Below are 25,000 nucleotides of genomic sequence, written 5' to 3'. Positions count from 1 at the left end.
CTTGCAGAAATAACATTAATTCATTTATATCCCACAATTTCCCCTTTTTCTTTTCATTACTATCTGTTAACTTCTGCATTTTTGTCTCCTTTTTTTTCTTAACATTGTTTACAAAATTCGCAAGCATCATTTCAGAGATTTCATCCATCTTAGTCTCACTCATCTCCTTATTATTTAGTTGATAAAGTTCCTCTGTCTGATTCCCCTCAGGGTCAATCGTTTCATCAAGGCTGTTTCACTCAGCCTCTGGGTGAGCCCTCGTATACAGGGTATGATACAACAGCCACTGGCCACCAATACCCCGACTACTACTATCAGGGAAGTTCGGATAGAAACCACCACCCCCTTCCATTTTCCAAACCAGGATTCAAGCCACCCTGTGAGAGATGTGTCTACTCCTGAATTCTCAGCCAGTTCCTCTGCTAAGGTAGTCAATCCCCTTAAGGCCCAAGTAATCGAACCATCAGGCGCAGTGTTATTAGGAATAAAGGTACAACAGCTTCCTCCTAACATCACACATACACCCCCTTTCTCTGCTAAAATCATATCAAGGGCTATTCTATTTTCCAATGCCATCCTACTCGTCGCATCAAGCTGTTCTGATATTCCTTTAACCGCATCTCTTGTATAATTCATAAATCGCTGTTGATTATAAAAAATGTAATTTATCCAGTCTACATTTTTATTAATTGTTACCCACCAAAAGAGAGCTGACTCAAAGCCTGCTGCAATCTGGTTACGAGCTTTGAATTCAGGTACTCCCCTAGGGACTCCTACCGAGTCGAGATAAATCCTGTCATCAAAAGAAGTATCTAACAGTAATCTCTTACCCCTTCCCTTTTTCCCTACTATCTTTTCCTTCTCAAATGCCAGGGTAAATGGAATTGCCAATTGTACAATTGCACATATCCCTCTCCAATCCGGAGGTAGGGTGGGTCTCAATATTTTTCCTCCACAGTACCACCACAGATCCGCTCGGGGAACCTTTAATGCTGAGTAGTTCCCTCCCTTCTCCGTTTCGGTAACATTCTTAATCTCTGTACATAATTTCAGCTCCCCCAAATATATCGACCGACTCGTACCTCGCCTGTGCACACATGACGTGTGATTTCCAACTGCGGCGGAAAATGTAGGGGGAACTTTTGCATCTTCCTCCTCCAAGGGAGGGAACATCAGAGATAGGGAGGTACAATTCCTATCATTCCATGCAGTCTCATCCTGGTACAGGGCTATCATACATTTCATGCCCTTCCTGTCTCGCTTCCACCCGAGCGGAAAGGGAACCACCTGGGCCACTGGCCTACCGGAGGCACATGCATAGCAATTGCTTTTGTTCAGACTTTTTACAGTATACTTTACCCATTCAACCCAGGCATTTGCATCCCTGTACCCAGTCTCTATCTCGATGGTCTGTTTCAAATCGTTTACCTCTATAATTTTTACTACTTTAGGATCATTGGGAGTGGTGAAAGGTTGTATCTCATTACCCAGTAATTCTACCCATTTTTCCCTGTCCTATGCTAATTCGAAAACAACAGCCCACAAACTCCTTCCCATTTGCTTTCATTTCAATCCCAAATGTTTCATTTAATTGTACCTCATAAGTGCCACCTCCCAAAACTGCTTCGTGCCATGTGGTTTTTCTTATCGTTAAATATATGGGGTTACACTTTTTATTGGGACAATCGCGTGCTGGTCGGAAGGGGGCCTGGTGTATTGTGACAAGACCATTATACCAGGTACCATCCCCGAGGCCATCCCCATAGGACTTAAGATGTATCTCTGAGTTGCGGTATTGTCTCTGATTAGCTACATTCCTACAATTTACTAAGCTACATATATCAGTGTCTATTACTTGTGGATTATCAGACTCAGGAACCATTAATAATACATATGAAAATGATATGTAACAAAATCCCAATACGAAGAGGGCTAGCATCATAACTCTAAGCATTCCCAGTATTCTGATCATTATGCTAAAACACAAAAAGGCTTAATATACAATCTTACAGAAATAATCCCGCGCTCGCGTCGCCACTGTATAGTCAATTACTCAAAGTCTCTTTAGTCTGAGTTTCAGCGGGTCTTGCGTTGATTGCGTCCAGACTTCTTCCTCAACTGGAGGGTCCACTGGCCCTTTGATCCGAGTATAATGAGTCCAGCCTTTTTCCGCCGTCCTTATTGCCATTTCGGTAGTCAAAAGAGCCTGACACGGCCCTTCCCAGTCTGGCTGCAGCTTAGTCTCTGTCCATGATTTTAAGACTCAATCTCCTGGCCGGATGGGATGAACAGCAAATTCAAGGGGCGGAGTCTGTGCCAATAGACCCTGTTTTCTGAGGAAAGATAAAGAGGAGGACAAGCCCAGTATATACTTCTTTAAAAACAAATCTTTAGTTTCGGGAATTGGCAATTCTCCCTGCGTTCCCAGATAAGGTAATTCAAATAAGATTTCATAGGGGAATAGTCCCAAATCTTTCCTCCGCCAAGGGACAAGCCCAAAAGGCATCCTTTAAATCTATCACACTAAACCATTTGTGATCATGAGGGATCTTACTTAATAACGTGTAGGGGTTTGGCACCACTGGGTGCCTGACCTGTACCATCCGATTTAATGTTCTCAAATCCTGCACCAATCGATAAGTTCCATCAGATTTCCACACTGGTAGAATTGGGGTATTATAAGGAGACATACATGGCTCCAACAAACCATCTCTAATCAGTCCCTCAATTACTGGCTGCAGTCCCCGTTTACCTTCTATGGAAATAGGATATTGTCGTTCACAGACAACGTCCCCTTTCCGTTTTAAATTTATTAAAAGGGGAGGGATCTGTAGTTTTCCACGATTCCCTTCTCTAGCCCATACAATAGGGTCTATCTTTCTCTCAGCATCCTCTGTCAACATCGCCAGTTGTACAACTAATTCTTTTTCCTGAATTCCAATCTCCAGTCCTAAAAGGATAATTAGGTCTCTCCCCAGTAAGTTACTTCCTATATCAGGGATATATAGCAGTTCCCCTGTAACCCTACCTTTAGGACCTTCTATCATCATAGGTTCAAATACTGGAACAGTAAATCCTTCCCCTTTCACCCCCGAAACAGTAATTGACCGTGTTAACATTTCTACTTTCTTTGGTTTAAAATTCAGCGATGACCGTGCTGCCCCCGTATCTACTAGGGAGATTACCTCCTCCCTACACGGTCCCACCTTCAAGTTTATCAAGGGTTCCTGGTGGGCCCCTGAGGGCAGGAACCCCTGACACCCCTATTCTTCATCATAATTCATAAGCGGAATTGCCTTTTCTTCCCTTTGTAGATCAGGACACTCCTGCTTAAAATGCCCTATCTTTCCACAATAATAGCATCCTGCCTGTAGCGACTTCCATCTCTGCCCCTCAAACCCTCTATCAAATGTTCCCCCTTGTCCTCTCCCTCTTTACAAACACTTTCTGTGCCTCTCTCGACAATTCATCTAATGGTTTTTCACTCCATCCTTCTATCTTCTGTATCTTTCTCTGTATGTCTGGCCATGCTCTTGTCACAAAATGTACTTTCAAAAGACCCTGTGCCACTGAGTCCTCAGGGTTCATTCCAGAGTATTTCCGCATTGAGTCCCTTAATCTTTGCAAGAAAGCTGAGGGAGTCTCATCTTTCTCCTGTCTAATTTCAAAGGCTTTAATCAAATTCTGTGACTTCGGAACTGCCTCCCTTATTCCTTTTAGAATCAGGTCTTTCAATTCCCTCATTTCTTCTCTATGCTCCGGGTTTTGGTTTTCCCACTGGGGGTCTCTGAGGGGAAACTTCACCTCTCCCTGTCCAGCATCCCCATCTCCAATCGGGTGTTCCCTGTCCCATATTTTAATGGCAGTTCCTCGTACAAGTCCCCTTTCCTCCCCAGTAAATAATATATTCAAAATAGACATTAATTCAGCCCAGGCATAGAGACTGGGCCCCAAAAATTGATCAATTTGTTCAGACAACCCCACCGGATCCTCAACCAGGACCTTCATTTCCTTTTTAAATGTTCTGACCTCCCCACTGGTGAGGGGGGCACTTACAAACCCAATCTCTTTGTCCCCTACGGGTACCTCCCAAAGGGGATAAGTCGTTACGTCTTTTCCCCTTTATCTTTTTTTTAAAGAAATGTTGCAATATTTCTAGCTCCCCATAACTTCAAACACCAATTCATCAATTCATGCTTGACTAACCTTCAAAGCCTGTTCCTAACTTATAAATATATTTATATATATTTACGTTCATTTCTTCAGTGTTTAATAGTCAAAATGCAAAATGCATACAGTTCCCAATTTTGCAATTCACTGTAATTACCCAGTTTTAGTCCTTTAATTTAGATCCAAAATTAGTTTTCTTAAATAGTCCTGACCAATCATTGCTCAATTACAATACTATAAGTCGTAAAATAATCAGAGCTTGCCTTAAAAGAACTCGTCTACTCAAGTTTTTTTAAAAAAAACTTCTAATGCATGAACAATGGCTGAATCCAAGGTCACAGATATTAACCATAGAATTTTGCTTTTACCACAATCTAATGTTGAACTGAAACTTCAACTGTCCTCCATAAATCGCTGTTATGTAAAGATAAAAGAGATTAGTTAGAAACTGATAGTAAGGCAGTCATGATCTGTAAAAAGAACAGGAGTTATCATTCCTTTTTTTTTTCTTCATAATCACAATAGATTCCTTAACCTTAAAAGAAATCATGTTAAGTTTCCATAACAAAATCAGATTCAAAACAGTCCTGGAACACAAGCTCCAGGGAATAAAACACAAACATTCAATCACCAACAAACAAATGTTCACTCAAACCAAATCACAAAGGGTTAAACTTCCTACCAGCTGGACAGCTCTTTACATTCTCTCTCTCTCTCTCTCTCTCTCTGTCTCTCGCACATTGACATATAAATTCAGATATTCACAAACCCAGTCTTCGTCCGATCTGTACTTTGGCCAGATGACAGCGGGACGAAGAATGGAGTCCTTAGTCCATACAAAGCAACAATATTTAATCATCTTTCTCCCTTGTACAAGTATTATTTTGCCAATTTCCACAACATCCTGCCCAAAGGACTTTCCGGAGGAATGTTGTAAGGGACCCCGCCTCCATTTCCATTGCCGTGTCCTTACTTTGTTTCCCCGGAGGCTTTTTCCTTACCCAAAGCACAAGCCATATTGAGTTCCTTCGTTAGTCCCTTATTAACTACTAAAACTCAATCCCGGCCACCAAGGCAATACTTAAAAGTCAATTTTCTTACCTTGGTCTGTGCACAGAGTTGCCTGGCCCCTTTTGTCACCGTATTTTCTATCGAGCTCCTATCACTGTCTGATTCAGATGTCTCTCTTATAGGATTCACATCAGTCACCTAAGGGAGCAGACCAAACCGGGACGAGACCGCTCCTCAATGGGGAACGGGACGCGTCTTCCCAGTGTCCAAGGCCAGCCACTCCCCCCGGTGATGGAAGAAAATCCCGGACGAGCCCCCAATTGTGAGAAACAAAAGCTCACTCACTTTAATAATTTCAGTCCGAGACTAATTTCTGATCAGCCATTTATTTGTACACCTATAGATGGGTGCTTTGTCTAACTACCTGGTAAGGTAATGACAAAATGCACACTATATCCGAAAAACCCTCGCAATTTATCCCATATGTTTTCCTTATTCCATTGTCTGTTCCCTGCTTCGCTTACGTCACTCATTTCCTTAAGACTTAATCCACAACTTTTGTTTATCCTGTTTTGTCCGTGACAAACTCTTATCTCTGACTCCCATAAGTGTGTTTGACGTCAGTCTATTATAGATTATTGATTAGGCATATCTTTTCTTCTATCAGCATCTATTTCCATCCAGAGGCCACTTTGACCTCTTTGATTAGGGTTAGTTCCTGTGTCTTGAGGAGGGGAAACAGATGCTTTCCTGTTTGCCCATATATCCACCATTGTTCTGTATTCATGTCTCATGATTTCTTTTTGCTGAATATGTATTTTCTCATTCCTATTCTGTATCGGAATTTATACTTGCAGAAATAACATTAATTCATTTATATGCCACAACAAGAACCCCCAGATCTCTCTGGACTGCCCCTTTACCTAAATTGATTCCACTTAGGTGGTAATCTGCCTTCCTGTTCTTGCCACCAAAGTGGATAAGGATCCATTTATCCACATGAAAGTGCATCTGCCATGCATCTGAGCACTCACCTAACTTGTCCAGGTCACCCTGTAATCTCCTAACATCCTCATCACATTTCACCCTGCCACCCAGCTGATGAAATTTGCGAATGTTATTGCTAATACCATCTTGTATATCCTGAACATAGATTGTAAAAAGCTGCGGTCCCAGTACTGATCCCTGCGGTACCCCACTGGTCAGTGCCTGGCATTCTGTTAGAAACGAAAATCGCTTCTCAATAATCGCTCTAGACAAATTCAGGAAAACAAAGTTTTATTAACAAGTCTGCAGAGTTGGGCATCCTTGAAAGACAAAAAGGCGCCCTGAGGCTTACAAAGTCTCCTATTATATACAGTACAAGTCCCTCCCCTCCTTTGCTCTAACGAGCCATGAGGTTCACATTCTTAAAGACATCATTATTCTCCAATTTGCACTCTTATCAACAAAGTCGGCAACAAATGTCTTCAGAGTCTCTAAAGTTGTTGTTTTTCTCACCCTGTAGTCTTATCAGTCAAAGACTTATTCTTCTCTGTCCGTGCGAGCGGCCTTATCAATCTGTAGCAGATGTCTCTCGAGTCGTTTCCCTATCCTGCAGTCTTATCAGTCAAGGACTCATCCTTCCCTGCCTGTGTTAATGGTTTCATCAATCAAGGGCCTTTTTGTTTTTTTTTACTCTGCTCACAAATTGTCAGCATTCTGCACAATTTAAACTATTCTACTTTTGAGTATATAAAATGTAATAGAAAAGAAACAAAGGTTTTGTCTTTTATTATAGATCAGTCTGTGGTCCAGGCACATCTTAAAGTTTAAACCGAAATTACCTCTCACAATTCCACCCTTTTCTTTCTTTAAGATGTGCCTGACGAAGATAAGCACCCCCCTCCCTCAAGGGCCCGGGAAATCCTTGGTCTTTCGCAGCAACATCACTTTAAGTTCCCGCGTCCCATGTTGTGGAACCACCACTGCCTGGAGTCGGGAAATATTTTTCTGAATTAAAAACTGAATACAGGGAGTTAGGCAGGGTAATACGAGAAGAAGAATCATGCCGCTCCCAACCACCAGCAACGCCGTGCGCCACCAGCTACCACCTAGGAGACCATCCCACCATCCGATGCCACTAAGAGGACGCCAAGATTGTACTGGCACATGGGCCAATCTCCGAATTTCATCGGAAATTTTCAAAACCGCTTTACCATTATCGTCAATTTCTAGACAGCAGTTTGTCAGGTTAAATTTCCCGCACACACCCCCCTCCGAGGCCAACAGATAATCCAAGGCAAGTCGGTTTTGATATATAGCAGCCCTCATCTGTTCCTGCTGCTGAGCCAACAGCTCTAGGGCCAGGGCAGTCCGGTTAGTAATGACCTCTACGACTGCTTGGAGCCTGATAATTCGATTTAGCATATAGATAGGAGTACGATATCCCCATGATCCGTCCTGTGCCCACGTAGCCGGCCCGTAGTATTCAATAATCCGGGCCGGTGGCCACTCATCCCCCCAATCACCGACTTGGATATCCCTTGGCGACCTACGCAGGGAGTCAAAGAGTTTAACTCCCAAATCATCGCCTTCCTCCCGGGGTAATAGGAAGAATTCAGGTCTTCTTAGACCCAGGAAGCATACTCCAGCCCATCCCATGGGCAGTTTGGAATATGCCTGATTACCGCATATCCAAAATAGGCCATCTGGAGCAGGCCCTCCCTGCCTCACAACGGCATCCCACAACTCCTTTACCCCAGGGACGCCCTCATAAGGACCAGGACCACTGCAATTCCAGTATTCGGATTGTTCGCCCTGTGGCAGAGTCTGGACAGGATTATTCCAGCATTGATTCCCCTGACAACCACCGCTCCACACTCTTTTCATGCCATCGGGAGGGTCAGCACTTAGCTCGTAAGAGGAGGAATCAGAACGTAACCGAATGCAATTTTGATGATCTCGGTTTGCAATGTACCAAGCAATATTCTCAGGCCACCATACTCGCGTGGTTGCATCCAAGATATTCTGACAGGGAGGTTGCATCCAAGATATTCTGACAGGGACTAATCCCTACCTTCACGGTCCCCTTGCCTTCAATACAGAACTGGCCCTCAGGGCTGTTTGTCAGTCTCCACCCCTGGCTTTTCCTTTCGTTGTCATGAGTCCAAGTGGTTTGCAGCAATTCCCATATGTCTAAGCTTTGACCAGTCCACGGCCATTGTTCCGACATACGCGGCCCCCCACAGACCCAGCAATTGCTAACATTTAAAACAGTGGCTATTCTAGAGGTGAGATCAATAAACAGGTTTTGTGTAACATCAGGGAGTTCAATCTTTCCTTCTACCTCTGCGTATACAGATGGCACTTTAGGGAGCACGACCGTTCCCTGTTGGTCTTGCTCTTTCCCCAACCCCCGATCAGGGATCTGTATCTTGGTCTCCTTGACTCTGTCAACCTGCTCCCCGAGCAACACGGAGGATAGGTCCCACCTCCCAGTTTTGCTAATACACACCCAGCGGTCATTTATAGGGCATCCATGGATTTTGCCACCGTATCCTTTATTATAAACCTGATAATAGGGTCTCCCATCCTCCCAACATTCATGGCGTGCACTCACATCGTAACACCTATCGTCCACATAGGAATGGGACACAAATGATCCCGAATAGATTCGAATCCCAAGTCTTACTGTAGTTCGACATTTGTCACATCTCCCCTCACCCTCCCCCACATACAGGAGTAAACTGATCAATATCCCCACCAGTACAGTCCAAGTAGAATTCATTATTGCTGTCTTTTCAGTTTTACCGACAACGGCTTGTCCCCTTGCTCGCATGTCCAGGTGCTTTCTTCTTCAGGCGGAACAGGCCCCTTTATCCTCGATGCGTGGACCCACCCTTTTTCTTTCGTCCGAACAGCTGCTTCAGTTGTTAACAGAACCAGGAACGGTCCTTCCCACCGCGGCTGGAGCTTTTCGGCCTTTCAGGTCTTAACAAGTATCCAATCTCCGGGCTCCACCTTATGCAGGAGGAAGTCGAGCGGCGGAGTCTGAGCCAGGAGACCTTTCCTCCGGAGTTCTGCAAAAGAACGGGATAAGGCCAGTAAATAGGTTCGGATAAATACTTCCCCGCCTTGTAGAGTGGGACATCCATCAACCTTACTCCAATACGGTAATCCGAACAGCATTTCATAGGGGGAAACCCCGACATCTCGGCGAGGTGCCGTACGTATCCTCATTAGGGCAATGGGCAGGCACTTTGGCCAGGGTAACTTAGTTTCTAACATCAGCTTAGTCAATTGGGTCTTGAGCGTGCCATTCATTCTCTCAACTCGACCCGAACTCTGGGGATGCCAGGGTGCGTGGAATTTCCATTGGATACCCAGGGCAGTACAGATCAAATGGTGTAGCTTAGAAATAAAATGTGTCCCGCAGTCGGAGTCGATAGATTCCATTATGCCATATCTCGGGATTATGTTCTCTAACAACAGTCGGGCCACGGTTGGTGCATCGTCTTTGGCAGTTGGGAAAGCCTCTACCCAGTGAGTGAAATGGTCTACTATTACTAGCAGATACTTCCATCTCTGTACTGGGGGTAATTCTGTAAAGTCGACTTGGATCCTCTGAAATGGCCTAATCGCGAGGGGCTGACCACCGGCTGGCATAGAACGCATGGCCTTCTGATTAATTCGCTGGCAAGTGGGGCATCCGACTACCTCTTGTTGGGCTAATGTGTATATCCCCCTGCATACATAGTCTCTCAGGATCGTGTCACACATGGCTTGCACCCCCCAGTGGGTCTGATGGTGTAATCGGTGCAGAATACCTCGGGTGATCTGTTTGTTCAGTACTTGTCTCCCATCAGGAACCGTCCACTTCCCGTTAGTATCTAGCCGGGCACCTAATTGATCCATTTTATCAATCTCCCCCTGGGTGAAGACGGGTTGTTTAGCGAGCCCTTCCCTCAACGGTATTAACGTTAACAATTGGACGGATTTTTCGACCGCTGCCCGCTTGGCTTCCTCGTCTGCCAGCCGGTTTCCCACCGCTTCCGGTGTCGACCCCTTCTGGTGACCGGGTACATGGACTACTGCGAGTTCTGTAGGCAACGCCAGGGCTTCCAACGTTAGGCTGATCATTTGTTCGTGAGCTAATTCTTTTCCCCGGGAAGTTATCAATCCTCGCTCTTCCCAGATTTTCCCGAAAGTATGAACGACTCCGTATGCATACTTTGAGTCAGTATATATGGTCCCCACTTTCCCCTCCAACAACTTCAGGGCCCTCTGGAGGGCGTACAACTCACAGGATTGGGCTGACCACTTCCCGGGCAGTCGTCCGGACTCAATCGTCCGTTTCGTTGCACCATCTTTGACAGCATAGCCACTGTATCGTACTCCACTGATGCACCGGGAGGACCCGTCGATATACAGTTCCTGTCCCTCACCCAGCGGGGCTTCTTGCAGGTCCTCTCGGCTCTTGGTCTGCAAGTCCACAAATTCCACACAATCATGCTCCTGTTCCCCGTCTGCAGGACGTCCGTACAGAAACTGGGCTGGGTCGCAACTGAGATCTTTTGCAAAATTGAGATCGTTCCCGGTCATCAAAATCGTCTCATACTTTAGGATGCGAGAGTCTGTTAACCAGCGGTGAGCCTTCTGAGCCAGTATGGTACTAACCGAATGTGGGGAGTATACTGTGATTCTTCCTCCAAAGGTAAGTTTTCGGGCCTCTTCTACTAACATTGCCGTAGCTGCCACTGCCTGGATACAGGTCGGCCATCCACGTGACACAGGGTCTAACATCTTTGACAAAAATGCAACCGGCTGACGTTTCCCTGCCCGCAGCTGAGTAAGCACACCCTGGGCAATTCCGCCGGCGCTATTAACATATAACTGGAACGGTTCCTTCAGGGTGGGTAAAGCCAATACCGGAGCTCGAATCAGTTTATTTTTAATAATATTAAATCGCTGCTCCTCCTCATCTGACCAGTCCACCTTTTGTCCTTCTTGTCCCAGTTTGTCGTACAAAACTTTTACTAAAGTGGTGTAACTTTCAATCCATATCCGGCAATACCCTACTAGTCCCAGGAATTGTCTGACTTCCTTCTTCGTCCTGGGTATTGGCATACCCGTAATCCCTGATATTCGTTCTGGCGTGATACGGCGGTGCCCCTTACTGACTTGATGACCCAGATATCTTACTTCTCGCTCCACAAACTGGAGTTTTGTCCTGGAGACGCGTAGACCCTGTTTCCCCAGGAAGTTCAGCAGGGCAACGGTGTCTGCTCGTACCTCCTCTTCTCTTGGTCCTGAGAGTAAGAGATCATCGACATATTGGAGCAATTGATTCTCCGCGTTACACCGAAATCCTCCTAAGATCTGCTCCAGTATTTGTCCAAACAAATTGGGTGACTCCGTGAATCCCTGTGGCAAGACCGTCCATCTTAACTGTCGCTTTCGTCCTGTGAAGGGATTCTCCCATTCAAAGGCAAAAAGGTTCCGACTTTCTTCGTCAAGGGGGCAACTCCAGAAAGCATCCTTCAGATCTATTACGCTGAACCATTCATGTTCGGGGGGAATTTTACTCATTAACGTGTAGGGATTAGGTACCACCGGGTATCTAGCCTGGACTACTTCATTCAACCCCCGCAAGTCTTGCACCAGCCTATATGTCCCGTCCGGCTTCCTCACAGGGAGTATTGGAGTATTGAAAGGGGACATGCATTCCTCCAGTAGTCCATCTGTGATTAATCTTTCTATCACAGGTTGTAACCCCTCCCGTCCTTCCATAGCAATCGGGTATTGTTTCCTTCTTCCCGGGCCTCTTCCTGGTAACATGGTGATTTGGAGAGGTTTGATGTTTAGACCCCCTCTGTTCCCCTCTCGGTACCATACTTCCGGGTCTATTTGTTGATCATCTTCTTCGGTGAGGGCGAACAACCTTACCACCATTTCCCCGTTATTTGGTACCGTTCCGATCCCTAGTTTGACCTGCAAGTCTCTTCCTAACAAATTAAACCCCGCCGATGGCAGTAGAAGGAGGTCTCGTTTAGTAGTTCTGTTTTCATACCCAATTTACACGTCCTCCACCACTGGGACTTGTAATTTCTGTCCTCCAATTCCAGATACCCCCATAACTTTTCCTCCTGCTCGGGTGCCGGGGGGTATTTGGATTATACTTGATCTTTCAGCTCCCGAGTCCACCATAAATGTGATCTCCGATCCTTGGGGCCCTACTTTCAAGTTTACCAGGGGTTCCTGTCGATAGTCCTTTTGCCCCAAGGGTAGGAACCCCCGACCTCCCTAATCTTCCTCCATCAGGGCGTACGACCTCACCTCCCGCTTGTAGCGGGAGCACTCCCGTTTAAAATGTCCCTCTTCATTACAATAGTAACATCTGAGTGTCCTCTTCGTTTCCCTGTCACGGTCTCGCGTTCCTCCACTCTTCCTTTGTTCCGGCCATGGTTCTCTCTTCCTCTGCTCTTGCCACGACTCTCCCCTTTCCTGTTTCTGCCACGGCTCTCCCTTTTCCCTTCTTCCAGCTGTCATTTGTTGCACCGTCTGCATCATTATCTTTGTCGCCTTCTTTTGCTTCTCATCGTCCCTTCTCACAAACACCTTTTGCGCCTCCCGTAGTAATTCACTTAAAGATTTACTATCCCAATCATCCATTTTCTCTAACTTCTTTCGTATGTCCGGCCAGGCCTTTGATACAAACTCTATCCGTATGAGTTGTTGCCCCACGTCCGTCTCAGGGTCCACCCCAGCAAACTGCTGCAAATCCTTCCTAATCCTGTCTAGGAAGTCCGTAGGGGTTTCCTTCGGGTTTTGATGATTACCAAAGGCCTTGGTAAAATTGTGCCCCTTCGGGGCTGCGTGTCTTATTCCTTTTATCCAATATTCCCGCATGTCTCTCATGTTGCGCCGTCCTTCCTCCGTGTTCTTATCCCACTCGGGGTCGGTGAGGGGAAACTTCTGCTCCCCTCCTTCTCCCCCCTCTCTCTCCCAGACCAAGAGCGCAGCTTGTCGTATCATCTGACGCTCCTGGCTAGAGAACAATGTTTTCATGATGGAACACATCTCTTCCCACGTGTAAGTATTCGGACCCAGGAACTGATCCAATTGTTCAGCAAGTCCCATGGGGTCCTCTAGTAGACCCTTCATCTCCCTCCTGAAATTCCGTACTTCAGTACTCGTCAAGGGAACGTTCACATATCCCGTCCCTCCTTCCTCGCCCCCCATGGGCACTTCCCGGAGTGGATTCATTCTTGCAATCGAGACAGGGTTTTGTCTGTGACCCTTTCCAGCTTGAGATCTGGTCTGTACCCCTGAGGTAGTTTGTGATTCCTCCCCATTTTCTTCCCCTTCCCCTGAATCGTCGTCACCCGAAGGAACATTTTGTGGGGCAGACGGGGTCACGTAGGGCGGCGGTAAGTGATCTAAAGGGTCCCATTCTTTCTGCCCTTTCGAGTCTTTATTAGTTACCTGCATTTGACAAGATATCGTAACCGGTAGGCAACAAAGGGCATAATCACTTTCTTCCAGATTAACATCAGGTTTTGAATTGACATATAAAATGAGGGCTTGCCGGACCCAGTCTTCGTCCGTACCGAATCTAGGCCACCACACTGAGTCGCCCTGAATAGGTTTCTGGGACCACTTTTGACAGTATTTTACCATCTTCCTTTTAGATTTTCCCTTTCTTCCAGCCTGATCCCAATTATTTAGCATTCTCCCTAACGGACTATCGTCAGGTACCCCGGGGTATGTGTCATTGTCCCTGTTTAAGCCTACCTTTCCCTTAATCGCCTTAGATCCCTTATTTCCCATTTCCGAGGACTTCGTATTTTTCCCGTGATAATCTATCACAATGTAGCCAATTCCCGGACCTTCAGTCCCGTGATCGCCCAGGTTCCTTTGCAGGCACCCCTGGTCTTTGGATTCCTGTGTCCTACGTCTCTGTGACACAGATCACAGGCACCCCGTAGGTACACGTTCCTCCTCAAACACGGTCTCTGCAAAATCCCTCACAGGCGAGCCCCAGTTTCTAGGTTCCTGAGTCCCACGTCTCTGTAGAAAAATCCACAGGCACCCCGTAGGTCCCCAGTCCTCCGGAAACAAGGTCCCCCCAAGTGTTTTTCTTACCTGGGTTCGGTGCACCGAAATTACTCGATCATTAACCGTCCCCACTGCCTCGGGTACACACCTTCTTTGTTTTCCTGAGCCTCCCGGATATCACTCGCTCAAGCCGCGCGGGGCGACAAGCAAGGAATCAGGGACTGCCGAATTCGGCAGGGTGCACCTTCTCCGATGTCCTTCCTCAGCCTCCCTCGCGGCCGGAGTGTTGATCGGACGAGCCCCCAAGTTTGTTAGAAACGAAAATCGCTTCTCAATAATCGCTCTAGACAAATTCAGGAAAACAAAGTTTTATTAACAAGTCTGCAGAGTTGGGCACCCTTGAAAGACAAAAAGGCGCCCTGAGGCTTACAAAGTCTCCTATTATATACAGTACAAGTCCCTCCCCTCCTTGGCTCTAACGAGCCATGAGGTTCACATTCTTAAAAACATCATTATTCTCCAATTTGCACTCTTATCAACAAAGTCGGCAACAAATGTCTTCAGAGTCTCTAAAGTTGTTGTTTTTCTCACCCTGTAGTCTTATCAGTCAAAGACTTATTCTTCTCTGTCCGTGCGAGCGGCCTTATCAATCTGTAGCAGATGTCTCTCGAGTCGTTTCCCTATCCTGCAGTCTTATCAGTCAAGGACTCATCCTTCCCTGCCTGTGTTAATGGTTTCATCAATCAAGGGCCTGTTTGTTTTTTTTTACTCTGCTCACAAATTGTCAGCATTCTGCACAATTTAAACTATCCTACTTTTGAGTATATAAAATGTAATAGAAAAGAAACAAAAGTTTTGTCTTTTATTATAGATCAGTCTGTGGTCCAGGCACATCTTAAAGTTTAAACCGAAATTACCTCTCACACATTCCGAAATGGAGGGGTGGAGGAGTGTGGAAGGATGAGAGAATGCAGGCTGCAGCCCTATGAAGCAGGGGGAGGGCTTGCAGTTGGCCTGTGTGGGGACGTGGGAGACTACAGGAGCCTGGTGGGCAAGGGCTGGCTGAAAGGCAGCTGGAGGGACGGAGGGAGGGAAGCACGCACGGAGGAGGAAGAGCAAAGAGAAAAGAGAAAAAAAAGCCAAAGGGGACAAAGAGAAAGAGCAACAAAGAAAATGTGGCTGGCCAGCACGGCTTGAAGTAGGGAGAAAAGGCAGGGGCCAGTGCCTACGGCCATACTAGTCTGAAAACGCCCGATCTCGTCTGATCTCGGAAGCTAAGCAGACTCAGGCCTGGTTAGTACTTGGATGGGAGACCGCCTGGGAATACCAGGTGCAGTAGGCTTTTTCCGCCAGCAGTGGCTGCTCAAGTCACCCCTCTGCACTTGTCTTGTGCCAGGCAATGGAGCGGCAGGTTATTTTTGCTGCTGCTGCTGTGCCTGGCATCAGTCTCCTGCAGGCACGAGACACGGAGGGGAGGAGAGCGGAGCGCTGCCAAAATCAGCAAGAAAGGCGGAAAGAAAGGGATTGGGGCTGCACGCTGTCTGCGGGTGGCAGTCAGGAAAGGCGGACAATAGACAATAGGTGCAGGAGTTGGCCATTCTGCCCTTCCAGCCTGCACCACCATTCAATATGATCATGGCTGATCATCCTTAATCAGTATCCTGTTCCTGCCTTATCTCCATAACCCTTGATTCCACTATCCTTGAGAGCTCTATCCAACTCTTTCTTAAATGAATCCAGAGACTGGGCCTCCACTGCCCTCTGGGGCAGAGCATTCCACACAGCCACCATTCTCAGGGTGAAGAAGTTTCTCCTCATCTCTGTCCTAAATGGTCTACCCCGTATTTTTAAGCTGTGTCCTCTGTTTCGGCACTCACCCCGCAGCGGAAACATGTTGCCTGCCGCCAGAGTGTGCAATCCTTTGATCATCTTATATGTCTCAACCAGATCCCCTCTCAGTCTTCTAAACTCAAGGGTACACAAGCCCAGTCGCTCCAGTCTTTCAGTGTAAGGTAATCCCGCCATTCCAGGAATTGACCTCGTGAACCTACGCTGCATTCCCTCAATAGCCAGAATGTCTCTCCTCAAATTTGGAGACCAGAACTGCACACAGTACTACAGGTGTGGTCTCACCAGGGCCCTGTACAACTGCAGAAGAACCTCTTTGCTTCTATACTCAATCCCTCTTGTTATGAAGGCCAGCATGCTATTAGCCTTCTTCACTACCTGCTGTACCTGCATGCTTACCTTCATTGAGTGGTGTACAAGAACCCCCAGATCTCTCTGTACTGCCCCTTTACCTAAATTGATTCCACTTAGGTGGTAATCTGCCTTCCTGTTCTTGCCACCAAAGTGGATAAGGATCCATTTATCCACGTGAAAGTGCATCTGCCATGCATCTGAGCACTCACCTAACTTGTCCAGGTCACCCTGTAATCTCCTAACATCCTCATCACATTTCACCCTGCCACCCAGCTGATGAAATTTGCGAATGTTATTGCTAATACCATCTTGTATATCCTGAAGATAGATTGTAAAAAGCTGCGGTCCCAGTACTGATCCGTGCGGTACCCCACTGGTCAGTGCCTGGCATTCCGAAATGGAGGGGTGGAGGAGTGTGGAAGGATGAGAGAATGCAGGCTGCAGCCCGATGAAGCAGGGGGAGGGCTTGCAGTTGGCCTGTGTGGGGATGTGGGAGACTACAGGAGCCTGGTGGGCAAGGGCTGGCTGAAAGGCAGCTGGAGGAACGGAGGGAGGGAAGCACGCACAGAGGAGGAAGAGCAAAGAGAAAAGAGAAAAAAAAGCCAAAGGGGATAAAGAGAAAGAGCAACAAAGAAAATGTGGCTGGCCAGCACGCTTTGAAGTAGGGAGGAAAGGCAGGGGCCAGCGCCTACGGCCATACTAGTCTGAAAACGCCCGATCTCGTCTGATCTCGGAAACTAAGCAGACTCAGGCCTGGTTAGTACTTGGATGCGAGACCGCCTGGGAATACCAGGTGCAGTAGGCTTTTTCCGCCAGCAGTGGCTGCTCAAGTCACCCCTCTGCACTTGTCTTGTGCCAGGCAATGGAGCGGCAGGTTATTTTTGCTGCTGCTGCTGTGCCTGGCATCAGTCTCCTGCAGGCACGAGACACGGAGGGGAGGAGAGCGGAGCGCTGCCAAAATCAGCAAGAAAGGCGGAAAGAAAGGGATTGGGGCTGCACGCTGTCTGCGGGTGGCAGTCAGGAAAGGCGGACAATAGACAATAGGTGCAGGAGTTGGCCATTCTGCCCTTCCAGCCTGCACCACCATTCAATATGATCATGGCTGATCATCCTTAATCAGTATCCTGTTCCTGCCTTATCTCCATAACCCTTGATTCCACTATCCTTGAGAGCTCTATCCAACTCTTTCTTAAATGAATCCAGAGACTGGGCCTCCACTGCCCTCTGGGGCAGAGCATTCCACACAGCCACCACTCTCTGGGTGAAGAAGTTTCTCCTCATCTCTGTCCTAAATGGTCTACCCTATATTTTTAAGCTGTGTCCTCTGTTTTGGCACTCACCCCGCAGCGGAAACATGTTGCCTGCCGCCAGAGTGTCCAATCCTTTGATCATCTTATATGTCTCAACCAGATCCCCTCTCAGTCTTCTAAACTCAAGGGTACACAAGCCCAGTCGCTCCAGTCTTTCAGTGTAAGGTAATCCCGCCATTCCAGGAATTGACCTCGTGAACCTACGCTGCATTCCCTCAATAGCCAGAATGTCTCTCCTCAAATTTGGAGACCAGAACTGCACACAGTACTCCAGGTGTGGTCTCACCAGGGCCCTGTACAGCTGCAGAAGAACCTCTTTGCTTCTATACTCAATCCCTCTTGTTATGAAGGCCAGCATGCTATTAGCCTTCTTCACTACCTGCTGTACCTGCATGCTTACCTTCATTGAGTGGTGTACAAGAACCCCCAGATCTCTCTGTACTGCCCCTTTACCTAAATTGATTCCACTTAGGTGGTAATCTGCCTTCCTGTTCTTGCCACCAAAGTGGATAAGGATCCATTTATCCACGTGAAAGTGCATCTGCCATGCATCTGAGCACTCACCTAACTTGTCCAGGTCACCCTGTAATCTCCTAACATCCTCATCAGATTTCACCCTGCCACCCAGCTGATGAAATTTGCGAATGTTATTGCTAATACCATCTTGTATATCCTGAAGATAGATTGTAAAAAGCTGCGGTCCCAGTACTGATCCGTGCGGTACCCCACTGGTCAGTGCCTGGCATTCCGAAATGGAGGGGTGGAGGAGTGTGGAAGGATGAGAGAATGCAGGCTGCGGCCCTATGAAGCAGGGGGAGGGCTTGCAGTTGGCCTGTGTGGGGATGTGGGAGACTACAGGAGCCTGGTGGGCAAGGGCTGGCTGAAAGGCAGCTGGAGGGACGGAGGGAGGGAAGCACGCACGGAGGAGGAAGAGCAAAGAGAAAAGAGAAAAAAAAGCCAAAGGGGATAAAGAGAAAGAGCAACAAAGAAAATGTGGCTGGCCAGCACGCCTTGAAGTAGGGAGAAAAGGCAGGGGCCAGCGCCTCCGGCCATACTAGTCTGAAAACGCCCGATCTCGTCTGAAAACGCCCGATCTCGTCTGATCTCGGAAGCTAAGCAGACTCAGGCCTGGTTAGTACTTGGATGGGAGACCGCCTGGGAATACCAGGTGCAGTCGGCTTTTTCCGCCAGCAGTGGCTGCTCAAGTCACCCCTCTGCACTTGTCTTGTGCCAGGCAATGGAGCGGCAGGTTATTTTTGCTGCTGCTGCTGTGCCTGGCATCAGTCTCCTGCAGGCACGAGACACGGAGGGGAGGAGAGCGGAGCGCTGCCAAAATCAGCAAGAAAGGCGGAAAGAAAGGGATTGGGGCTGCACGCTGTCTGCGGGTGGCAGTCAGGAAAGGCGGACAATAGACAATAGGTGCAGGAGTTGGCCATTCTGCCCTTCCAGCCTGCACCACCATTCAATATGATCATGGCTGATCATCCTTAATCAGTATCCTGTTCCTGCCTTATCTCCATAACCCTTGATTCCACTATCCTTGAGAGCTCTATCCAACTCTTTCTTAAATGAATCCAGAGACTGGGCCTCCACTGCCCTCTGGGGCAGAGCATTCCACACAGCCACCACTCTCTGGGTGAAGAAGTTTCTCCTCATCTCTGTCCTAAATGGTCTACCCCGTATTTTTAAGCTGTGTCCTCTGTTTCGGCACTCACCCCGCAGCGGAAACATGTTGCCTGCCGCCAGAGTGTGCAATCCTTTGATCATCTTATATGTCTCAACCAGATCCCCTCTCAGTCTTCTAAACTCAAGGGTACACAAGCCCAGTCGCTCCAGTCTTTCAGTGTAAGGTAATCCCGCCATTCCAGGAATTGACCTCGTGAACCTACGCTGCATTCCCTCAATAGCCAGAATGTCTCTCCTCAAATTTGGAGACCAGAACTGCACACAGTACTACAGGTGTGGTCTCACCAGGGCCCTGTACAACTGCAGAAGAACCTCTTTGCTTCTATACTCAATCCCTCTTGTTATGAAGGCCAGCATGCTATTAGCCTTCTTCACTACCTGCTGTACCTGCATGCTTACCTTCATTGAGTGGTGTACAAGAACCCCCAGATCTCTCTGTACTGCCCCTTTACCTAAATTGATTCCACTTAGGTGGTAATCTGCCTTCCTGTTCTTGCCACCAAAGTGGATAAGGATCCATTTATCCACGTGAAAGTGCATCTGCCATGCATCTGAGCACTCACCTAACTTGTCCAGGTCACCCTGTAATCTCCTAACATCCTCATCACATTTCACCCTGCCACCCAGCTGATGAAATTTGCGAATGTTATTGCTAATACCATCTTGTATATCCTGAAGATAGATTGTAAAAAGCTGCGGTCCCAGTACTGATCCGTGCGGTACCCCACTGGTCAGTGCCTGGCATTCCGAAATGGAGGGGTGGAGGAGTGTGGAAGGATGAGAGAATGCAGGCTGCAGCCCGATGAAGCAGGGGGAGGGCTTGCAGTTGGCCTGTGTGGGGATGTGGGAGACTACAGGAGCCTGGTGGGCAAGGGCTGGCTGAAAGGCAGCTGGAGGAACGGAGGGAGGGAAGCACGCACAGAGGAGGAAGAGCAAAGAGAAAAGAGAAAAAAAAGCCAAAGGGGATAAAGAGAAAGAGCAACAAAGAAAATGTGGCTGGCCAGCACGCTTTGAAGTAGGGAGGAAAGGCAGGGGCCAGCGCCTACGGCCATACTAGTCTGAAAACGCCCGATCTCGTCTGATCTCGGAAACTAAGCAGACTCAGGCCTGGTTAGTACTTGGATGGGAGACCGCCTGGGAATACCCGGTGCAGTAGGCTTTTTCCGCCAGCAGTGGCTGCTCAAGTCACCCCTCTGCACTTGTCTTGTGCCAGGCAATGGAGCGGCAGGTTATTTTTGCTGCTGCTGCTGTGCCTGGCATCAGTCTCCTGCAGGCACGAGACACGGAGGGGAGGAGAGCGGAGCGCTGCCAAAATCAGCAAGAAAGGCGGAAAGAAAGGGATTGGGGCTGCACGCTGTCTGCGGGTGGCAGTCAGGAAAGGCGGACAATAGACAATAGGTGCAGGAGTTGGCCATTCTGCCCTTCCAGCCTGCACCACCATTCAATATGATCATGGCTGATCATCCTTAATCAGTATCCTGTTCCTGCCTTATCTCCATAACCCTTGATTCCACTATCCTTGAGAGCTCTATCCAACTCTTTCTTAAATGAATCCAGAGACTGGGCCTCCACTGCCCTCTGGGGCAGAGCATTCCACACAGCCACCACTCTCTGGGTGAAGAAGTTTCTCCTCATCTCTGTCCTAAATGGTCTACCCTATATTTTTAAGCTGTGTCCTCTGTTTTGGCACTCACCCCGCAGCGGAAACATGTTGCCTGCCGCCAGAGTGTCCAATCCTTTGATCATCTTATATGTCTCAACCAGATCCCCTCTCAGTCTTCTAAACTCAAGGGTACACAAGCCCAGTCGCTCCAGTCTTTCAGTGTAAGGTAATCCCGCCATTCCAGGAATTGACCTCGTGAACCTACGCTGCATTCCCTCAATAGCCAGAATGTCTCTCCTCAAATTTGGAGACCAGAACTGCACACAGTACTCCAGGTGTGGTCTCACCAGGGCCCTGTACAGCTGCAGAAGAACCTCTTTGCTTCTATACTCAATCCCTCTTGTTATGAAGGCCAGCATGCTATTAGCCTTCTTCACTACCTGCTGTACCTGCATGCTTACCTTCATTGAGTGGTGTACAAGAACCCCCAGATCTCTCTGTACTGCCCCTTTACCTAAATTGATTCCACTTAGGTGGTAATCTGCCTTCCTGTTCTTGCCACCAAAGTGGATAAGGATCCATTTATCCACGTGAAAGTGCATCTGCCATGCATCTGAGCACTCACCTAACTTGTCCAGGTCACCCTGTAATCTCCTAACATCCTCATCAGATTTCACCCTGCCACCCAGCTGATGAAATTTGCGAATGTTATTGCTAATACCATCTTGTATATCCTGAAGATAGATTGTAAAAAGCTGCGGTCCCAGTACTGATCCGTGCGGTACCCCACTGGTCAGTGCCTGGCATTCCGAAATGGAGGGGTGGAGGAGTGTGGAAGGATGAGAGAATGCAGGCTGCGGCCCTATGAAGCAGGGGGAGGGCTTGCAGTTGGCCTGTGTGGGGATGTGGGAGACTACAGGAGCCTGGTGGGCAAGGGCTGGCTGAAAGGCAGCTGGAGGGACGGAGGGAGGGAAGCACGCACGGAGGAGGAAGAGCAAAGAGAAAAGAGAAAAAAAAGCCAAAGGGGATAAAGAGAAAGAGCAACAAAGAAAATGTGGCTGGCCAGCACGCCTTGAAGTAGGGAGAAAAGGCAGGGGCCAGCGCCTCCGGCCATACTAGTCTGAAAACGCCCGATCTCGTCTGAAAACGCCCGATCTCGTCTGATCTCGGAAGCTAAGCAGACTCAGGCCTGGTTAGTACTTGGATGGGAGACCGCCTGGGAATACCAGGTGCAGTCGGCTTTTTCCGCCAGCAGTGGCTGCTCAAGTCACCCCTCTGCACTTGTCTTGTGCCAGGCAATGGAGCGGCAGGTTATTTTTGCTGCTGCTGCTGTGCCTGGCATCAGTCTCCTGCAGGCACGAGACACGGAGGGGAGGAGAGCGGAGCGCTGCCAAAATCAGCAAGAAAGGCGGAAAGAAAGGGATTGGGGCTGCACGCTGTCTGCGGGTGGCAGTCAGGAAAGGCGGACAATAGACAATAGGTGCAGGAGTTGGCCATTCTGCCCTTCCAGCCTGCACCACCATTCAATATGATCATGGCTGATCATCCTTAATCAGTATCCTGTTCCTGCCTTATCTCCATAACCCTTGATTCCACTATCCTTGAGAGCTCTATCCAACTCTTTCTTAAATGAATCCAGAGACTGGGCCTCCACTGCCCTCTGGGGCAGAGCATTCCACACAGCCACCACTCTCTGGGTGAAGAAGTTTCTCCTCATCTCTGTCCTAAATGGTCTACCCCCGTATTTTTAAGCTGTGTCCTCTATTTCGGCACTCACCCCGCAGCGGAAACATGTTGCCTGCCGCCAGAGTGTCCAATCCTTTGATCATCTTATATGTCTCAACCAGATCCCCTCTCAGTCTTCTAAACTCAAGGGTACACAAGCCCAGTCGCTCCAGTCATTCAGTGTAAGGTAATCCCGCCATTCCAGGAATTGACCTCGTGAACCTACGCTGCATTCCCTCAATAGCCAGAATGTCTCTCCTCAAATTTGGAGACCAGAACTGCACACAGTACTCCAGGTGTGGTCTCACCAGGGCCCTGTACAGCTGCAGAAGGACCTCTTTGCTTCTATACTCAATCCCTCTTGTTATGAAGGCCAGCATGCTATTAGCCTTCTTCACTACCTGCTGTACCTGCATGCTTACCTTCATTGAGTGGTGTACAAGAACCCCCAGATCTCTCTGTACTGCCCCTTTACCTAAATTGATTCCACTTAGGTGGTAATCTGCCTTCCTGTTCTTGCCACCAAAGTGGATAAGGATCCATTTATCCACGTGAAAGTGCATCTGCCATGCATCTGAGCACTCACCTAACTTGTCCAGGTCACCCTGTAATCTCCTAACATCCTCATCACATTTCACCCTGCCACCCAGCTGATGAAATTTGCGAATGTTATTGCTAATACCATCTTGTATATCCTGAAGATAGATTGTAAAAAGCTGCGGTCCCAGTACTGATCCGTGCGGTACCCCACTGGTCAGTGCCTGGCATTCCGAAATGGAGGGGTGGAGGAGTGTGGAAGGATGAGAGAATGCAGGCTGCGGCCCTATGAAGCAGGGGGAGGGCTTGCAGTTGGCCTGTGTGGGGATGTGGGAGACTACAGGAGCCTGGTGGGCAAGGGCTGGCTGAAAGGCAGCTGGAGGGACGGAGGGAGGGAAGCACGCACGGAGGAGGAAGAGCAAAGAGAAAAGAGAAAAAAAAGCCAAAGGGGATAAAGAGAAAGAGCAAGAAAGAAAATGTGGCTGGCCAGCACGCTTTGAAGTAGGGAGAAAAGGCAGGGGCCAGGGCCTACGGCCATACTAGTCTGAGAACGGCCGTACTAGTCTGAAAACGTCTGATCTCGGAAGCTAAGCAGACTCAGGCCTCGTTTGGACTTGGATGGGAGACCGCCTGGGAATACCAGGTGCAGTAGGCTTTTTCCGCCAGCAGTGGCTGCTCAAGTCACCCCTCTGCACTTGTCTTGTGCCAGGCAATGGAACGGCAGGTTATTTTTGCTGCTGCTGCTGTGCCTGGCATCAGTCTCCTGCAGGCACGAGACACGGAGGGGAGGAGAGCGGAGCGCTGCCAAAATCAGCAAGAAAGGCGGAAAGAAAGGGATTGGGGCTGCACGCTGTCTGCGGGTGGCAGTCAGGAAAGGCGGACAATAGACAATAGGTGCAGGAGTTGGCCATTCTGCCCTTCCAGCCTGCACCACCATTCAATATGATCATGGCTGATCATCCTTAATCAGTATCCTGTTCCTGCCTTATCTCCATAACCCTTGATTCCACCATCCTTGAGAGCTCTATCCAACTCTTTCTTAAATGAATCCAGAGACTGGGCCTCCACTGCCCTCTGGGGCAGAGCATTCCACACAGCCACCACTCTCTGGGTGAAGAAGTTTCTCCTCATCTCTGTCCTAAATGGTCTACCCCGTATTTTTAAGCTGTGTCCTCTGTTTCGGCACTCACCCCGCAGCGGAAACATGTTGCCTGCCGCCAGAGTGTCCAATCCTTTGATCATCTTATATGTCTCAACCAGATCCCCTCTCAGTCTTCTAAACTCAAGGGTACACAAGCCCAGTCGCTCCAGTCTTTCAGTGTAAGGTAATCCCGCCATTCCAGGAATTGACCTCGTGAACCTACGCTGCATTCCCTCAATAGCCAGAATGTCTCTCCTCAAATTTGGAGACCAGAACTGCACACAGTATTCCAGGTGTGGTCTCACCAGGGCCCTGTACAGCTGCAGAAGGACCTCTTTGCTTCTATACTCAATCCCTCTTGTTATGAAGGCCAGCATGCTATTAGCCTTCTTCACTACCTGCTGTACCTGCATGCTTACCTTCATTGAGTGGTGTACAAGAACCCCCAGATCTCTCTGTACTGCCCCTTTACCTAAATTGATTCCACTTAGGTGGTAATCTGCCTTCCTGTTCTTGCCACCAAAGTGGATAAGGATCCATTTATCCACGTGAAAGTGCATCTGCCATGCATCTGAG

At 48.2% G+C, this 25,000-nt stretch overlaps 2 non-coding genes and 3 pseudogenes across 2 annotated transcripts; all 5 read left to right on the top strand.

Moving 5' to 3' along the window:
* Positions 1–15,443: 15,443 nt before the first annotated feature.
* LOC148150902 (5S ribosomal RNA) lies at positions 15,444–15,562 on the top strand. The gene has a single exon (XR_015756369.1). It is a non-coding gene; the product is annotated as a 5S ribosomal RNA (ribosomal RNA).
* Positions 15,563–17,108: 1,546 nt separating this feature from the next.
* On the top strand, positions 17,109–17,227 carry LOC148150901 (5S ribosomal RNA; annotated as a pseudogene).
* A 1,546-nt stretch (positions 17,228–18,773) lies between these two features.
* LOC148150900 (5S ribosomal RNA) lies at positions 18,774–18,912 on the top strand (annotated as a pseudogene).
* A 1,546-nt stretch (positions 18,913–20,458) lies between these two features.
* LOC148150899 (5S ribosomal RNA) lies at positions 20,459–20,577 on the top strand. The gene has a single exon (XR_015755906.1). It is a non-coding gene; the product is annotated as a 5S ribosomal RNA (ribosomal RNA).
* Positions 20,578–22,123: 1,546 nt separating this feature from the next.
* Positions 22,124–22,262, top strand: LOC148150898 (5S ribosomal RNA; annotated as a pseudogene).
* Positions 22,263–25,000: the final 2,738 nt, after the last annotated feature.

This window comes from Chiloscyllium plagiosum, unplaced genomic scaffold (assembly GCF_037043375.1).
Source record: "Chiloscyllium plagiosum isolate Xiang-an unplaced genomic scaffold, Cpla_swu_hap1 HiC_scaffold_3, whole genome shotgun sequence".
In the NCBI taxonomy this organism is placed as follows: domain Eukaryota; kingdom Metazoa; phylum Chordata; class Chondrichthyes; order Orectolobiformes; family Hemiscylliidae; genus Chiloscyllium; species Chiloscyllium plagiosum.
Note: the sequence above shows the minus strand (reverse complement) of the source record. Positions and strands in the feature narration are given on the sequence as shown.